Raw genomic sequence first — 7320 nt, forward strand, 5'->3', positions numbered from 1 at the left:
ACACTGGATACAGACACTATACCAAAAACAAGACACAGACACTATACAGAACTAAACATTGGACACAACCGCTATATCAAACACTGGTTACAGACACTATACCAAACACACTGGATACAGACAATATACAAAACACTGAAAACAGACATTATACCGATCACTAGATACAGGCACTATACCAAACACTGGATAGAGACATTATACCAAACACTGAACATAGACACTATGCCAAACACGGCATACAGACACTATACTAAACACTGGATAAAGCACTATAACAAACCAAACACTGGATACAGAAAACGTACCTAGCACTTGACACAGACATTATACCAGACCAAACATTGGATACAGACACTGTCAAACACTGGATACAGATACTATACCAAACCAAAACTTGGATACAGACGCTGGAGACAAACACTATGCCCAACAGTGGATACAGGCACTATACCAAACACTGGATACAGACATAATACCAAACACTGCATAAAGACACTATAACAAACACTGGATACAGACATTATACCAAACAAAACACTGGATATAGGCACTGTACCAGAGAATGAATGCAGCCACTGTAGCAAACACTGGACACAGGCACTGTACCAAACAGTTGATGCAGACATTCTACTAAACACTGCACACAGACAATATAAAGAATTAAGCACCGGATACAGGCACTGTAGAAAACCAAACACTGGATATAGACACTATACAAAACCAAACACTGGATAAAGATACTATAATAAACAATGGATAATGACACTACACCAAAACAATACTCGATACAGGCACTATAGAAAACAGTGGATAGAGATACTATACCAAAGACAATAGTGTATACTGACACTATACCTAACACCAGATACAGACAATGTACCAAACATTGGATACAGATACTATACCAAACACTGGATACAGTGACTATACAAAACACTGGATACAGACACAATACCAAACACTGGATACAGTGACTATACAAAACACTGGATATAGACACAATACCAAACACTGGATGCAGACAGTACACCTAACAGCGGATACAGACACCATACCAAACCAAACACTGGAAACAGACAATATGCCAAACCAAACCATGGATACAGGAACTGTACCAAACACGGGATACAGGTACTGTACAAAACACTGGTGACAAATACAATGCCAAACACGGGACACAGACACTATACAGAACTAAACATTGGATACAGACACTATACCAAACAAAACACTGGATACAGATAATGTACCTAACACTGGATACTGATAACATACCAAACAAAACACTGAAAACAGCCACTGTACCAAACATGCGATACAGCAACTGTACAAGACACTGGATACAGACTCTACACCAAACACAGGACACAGACACTATACAGAACTAAACATTGGATACAGACACTATACCAAACAAAACACTGGATACAGATTTTGTACCTAACACTGGATACAGATACCATACCAAACAAAACACTGAAGACAGCCACTGTACCAAACATGCGATACAGTCACTGTACAAGACACTGGATACAGACTCTACATCAAACACAGGACACAGACACTATAAAGAACTAAACATTGGAAACAGGCACTATATCAAACACTGGTTACAGACACTATTCCAAACAACACACTGGATACAGACAATAAACAAAACACTGTAGACAGACATTATACCGATCACTAGATACAGGCACTATACCAAATACTGGATATAGACACTGTACCTAACACTGGATACGGACACTATACAAAACACTGGATAAAGACACAATACCAAACACTGAATACACACACTATACCAAACTCTGGATACAGACACTATACCAAACACTGGATATAGACACTATACCACACCACACACTGCATTTAGACACTATATCAAACACTGGATAGAGACACTATATTAAACACTGGATAGAGACACTATATCAAACACTGGATAGAGACACTATATCAAACACTGGATAGAGACACTATATCAAACACTGGATACAGTGCCTATACAAAACATTGGATATAGACACAATACCAAACACTGGATTCAGACAGTTCACCTAACAGTGGATACAGATACCATACCAAACCAAACACTAGATACAGGCACTATACCTGACACTGGATACAGACAATATGCGAAACACTGGAAACAGACACTATACCAAACCACACACTAGACAGAGACACTTTACCCAACCACACACTGGATGCACACACTATATCAAACACTGGATAAGGACACAATATCAAACACTGCATACAGACACTATACCAAACACTGGATACAGACACTATACCAAACCACACACTGGATACAGACATTGTACCAAACAAAACACTGGATATAGGCACTATATTAAACACTTGATAAAGACACTATGCAAAACACTGGATAAAGACACTTCACCTAAAATTGATTGGATACTATAGAAAACCAAACACTGGATACATACACTATGCCGAACAATTGATGATGACAATACACCACACCAAACACTGGATAAAGACACTATACCTCACAAAACAAGGCATACAGGCACTGCACAAAACACTGGATACAGGCAATATACCAAACATTGGATACAGACACCATACCAAACAAACACAGTATACAGACACTATACCAAACACTGGATACAAACACTATACCAAACAAACACAGTATACAGACACCATACCAAACACTGGATACAAACAATATACCAAACAAACACAGTATACAGACACTATACCAAACACTGGATACAAACACTATACCAAACAAACACAGTATACAGACACTATACCAAACACTGGATACAAACACTATACCAAACACTGGATACAAACACTATACCATACCAAACACTGGATACAGACACTATACCAAACACTGGATACAGACACTATACCAAACAAACACAGTATACAGACACTATACCAAACACTGGATACAGACACTATACCAAACACTGGATACAAACACTATACCAAACACTGGATACAAACACTATACCAAACACTGGATACAGCCACTATACCAAACAAACACAGTATACAAACACTATACCAAACACTGGATACAAACACTATACCAAACACAGTATACAGACACTATACCAAACAAACACAGTATACAGACACTATACCAAACACATTATACAAACACTATACCAAACACTGGATACAAACACTATACCAAATACTGGATACAAACACTATACCAAACACTGGATACAAACACTATACAAAACACTGGATACAAACACTATACCAAATACTGGATAGAAACACTATACCAAACAAACACAATATACAGACACTATAACAAACCACACACTGGATACAGATAATATGCAAAACACTGGATACAGACACTACACTGAACACTGGATACAGGCACTATACCAAACACTGGATACAGACACTATACCTAAGACTGGATACAGACATTATACCAATCCAAACACTGGACAAAGGCACTATACAAAACACTGGATAAAGACACTATACCAAACGAAACACTGGATTCAGACACTGGATACAGACACTATATAAAACCAAACACTGGATTATACCAAACACAGGATACAGACACTATACCGAACCAAAGCCTGGATACACACACTATTTCAAACACTGGATACCGGCACTATACCAATCCAAACACTGGATACAGACAATATACGAAACCAAACACTGAATACAGGCAATATACCAAACACTGGATACAAACATTATACCAAACCAAACACTGGACACAGACACTATACCAAACACTGGATACAGATTTTTAGGTTATAAACTTAATTTTTCGCCCATTTTACCAACAAATGAATCGACATTTCACCCACTCCAGAAGAATATTTCAAAAATTTAACCAAAAAAGTGGTGAAATTTTAACTATTCGCCCCCTTAATGTGAAATCCTCACCATTCTTAAAATGATTGATCGGTTATGGTTTAACGTCCTATGGTGTATATTTTACATGCATGGTACAATCATTTACTAATCGAACAGACCTAGCTTTGTACTAGTTCGACAGGCTGTGCTGGATCTTAAGCATTATCTTGTCAGCTCACATAAACAACAGTCATCAGGTAGGTATTGCCACTCTGACATGTTACTCTGACTCTGAGCCAATCAGTCGTCACTTAATTTCCTTAAACACTGAATGCTTGTTGCAAGAGTGAGTACCGTTTTTAAGTCTTTGGTATGACTCGGTCGGGAACCATTCTTAGAATATAGTTTTGCAAAGGTTATGTTTTGCCAGGGGCGGATTTAGGCGGGGCGTGGCGGGCGTGCGCCCCCTTAAAATTTGCAAAGCATGGGTTGTCATTGGTAGATTTAATCGGCTTTAAGTTGGAACTTTAATTTCTCTCTAATTTTACCACAAAAGATATCTACATTACACTCATTCTAGAAGAATACTTCAAAAATTTAACCAAAAAACATTTAACACTGCGCCCCCTAATATAAAATCCTGGAACCGCCCCTGTTTGCATTTTATTGGTTTTGTATATGCAGGGGCGTAGCTAGACTTTCTTTGAAGTTGATGCTCATATTCGTCAAGAGGTATACGGGACTGCTAAAGGCCCCAAGTGGGGAGGGGGCAGGGAGCGAAGCACCGCAAAGCTTCCGGTGTTTGAGCGATTTACACCTATAAAGGTTAGTCAAAATTTATGCTGTGAGATAATTTTGTGGAAAATGTTTTGTTTTAATTTTTTTAATAGCAGCAGTGACAGTGATGATCGAGGATAAAACTAAAATAAAGAAATTGTCCTCCCCACTGATATGTTGTATTTTGTATTGTTTTAAACTGTTGATCCCTTCAGCACCTGTTTTCATACCACAGCGCATACGTTATGCTAGAGCTTGCTGTAACTACACAAAATTTTTGTACCACGATAGACTTCTTACAATAAGGCTTCTGGAACAGTGTAATGTTGCTACAAGAATGAGGTCATCACTATAGAAGTTTTATGGTTGTCATCATGAACTCGTGGATCAAAACGGTGTATTAGTTTGCAACATGAGCGTCGACCAATTTGTTCAGCGTGTAATAGTTTTTCTTTCCTCTTTCGTCTACCCTGGACTTGACTATTTATGAGCAATTCTACGAATGTTTCTAGAAAAGCAGTTACCCTACCGGTGCAACTGGTCCATGTTCCCAGTTTGTTTTTTTTTTTTTTTTTTGTCCAGATTGCTCATTTTACTTTTGTTGCTTTGTAAGTATTATTCTGGTATTTTTTGTGTGTGTCGTCTTTTTTATTGGATAACATTCTTTTGATTCGCACTAGAGTCTTGGTTCCCTTGATTACTCCTTGTACCTTACAGTGGTCTCGGAAATAGTTGTATCTCGACTCGGGTTCCATGGGTTACCTGATTTTTAAGCTTTTGAAAAAAAAACCTATTTATGCAAACAATTCCTTCAACTATTTTCGAAAAGTCTGATTTACAAAATAAAAAAAGATTAGTCTTTTACGTTTTTAAATCATCACTGCAACCTTCATCAATTTGGCAAATCATTATGAACAACCCATTCATGTTTGAGATTAATGAACTTTTGAATAGGTAAGTGCTGCTCGTTCTACAATAGTACACCCGAGTCTATACGTGTTCCTTCCGTGAGACCTGGTTGTTTTTATCTGTTATTGTTTTTTTTTTTTTTTTCAAGATCATATAACGACCTTGAATCTGTGTTTCATGTATGATATAAAGTATTAGCAAATGAGTAATGTTGGCTTTACATTAACTGTCTTATGGTCTACGCACAGTATACCTTCTATGTCCTTTTTTTCCAGACAATCTCGATTTGTCTTCAACTTTTGAGAATGTGATTCAGAGTTTAACATGATAAACTCGTGCATATCTTTGTTCAATGAGGACATAGTAAATCAAGAAAAAACAGAGAAACTCTCTTACATGATCGCTTCCACTACTAAATTACATCCTCGTCTTCTTTTCTTCTCTGTCGCTCTTTAATTTAATTTTATTTTATTTTATTCCTTTTTAAATAATATAGAAGCTCATGCTTCGGAGCTTTCGCCTAGCTACGCGCCTGATATGGAATGCAACCACTGTATTGAATGTTTTGTTTTCTCCTGGAGCTTGAGTCGTGTAATTTCTAAGATTAAAAAGCTTAGGAAATTAAGGTTGTTCGAAGCAATAACATTGTTCATGTAACGCAGTATTAATGTTATACATGTATTTGACTTTTTCAAAACTACCCCATCCTCTAAATGGGTAACCTACTCCCGAAATGAACTTTGTATTTAATGATAAAAATATGAAAGTTACAGATATGCATAAACATTTAGTAACGATGCAAAGTGGAATAATCATGTTGAATGTATAATCAAAAATGTATCGAAACATTTGAATGTATTACGGAAACTTAAGTATAGTTTAGGACGAAAGAATCTTGAATCACTACATCTGACTTTTATTTGACCGTTATTTGAATATGCATGTGAAGTTTGGGACAATATGGCGTGGGTTATTGCAATAAACTTGAATAATTGCAGCTAGAGGCTGATCGAATAGTAACTGGACTTCCAATCTTTACTAGTGCACGAATCATTTATAGTGAAATCGGTTGGAAAACTCTAGCAGAAAGACGTGAAAGAAGAAAACTACAGTTGTTCTGTAGTATTCAACATAATAATGCTCCAGAATATTTATAATATTTGATCCCACCATCAATTCAGAGTACAACGGTTTACCCCTTACGTAATGGAAATGACTTGATACATCCTTTTTATCGATCAACTATACGGTTATGGAATAAACTCAATTTGTCTACTCGTAACATTGAATCTATAGGTAAATTTAAAAATGAATTAAAGAGGAGTAAATCAAATCCAGCAAACAGGGTTCCTAAATATTTCGAGTTTGGAAATCGTAAATTAAACATTATTTTAACACAAATACGATGTTCGGCCTCCTTTTTAAATTATGATCTCTCGAGAGTTAATATTATAACTGATCCATCCTGCCGATGTGGTGCTAGCATTGAAGATTCAAATCATTTTTTCTTTGAATGTCCTCACTATTCTGATATTAGAAACAGACTCCTTATTAATCTAAATTGGTTACCGGAAAATTGTCGAGTAAATTTAAGTACCTTAACGTGTGGTCACCCGGCTCTTACCGATGAGCAAAATACAATAATTTTTATTCATGTATATAATTATATAAAAGGATCTAAGAGGTTCCATATTGTATAATCAGTATCATTGATACTGTAAGTATATTTATAACAACCACATACATCATCACATCATCACAATATTTGCTAGTTATATCATGTCAATATTATGTTTATATATTTAT

This window comes from Perna viridis, chromosome 13, assembly GCF_037379345.1.
Source record: "Perna viridis isolate PV_CMFRI_1.1 ecotype Kerala chromosome 13, ASM3737934v1, whole genome shotgun sequence".
Lineage (NCBI taxonomy): Eukaryota > Metazoa > Mollusca > Bivalvia > Mytilida > Mytilidae > Perna > Perna viridis.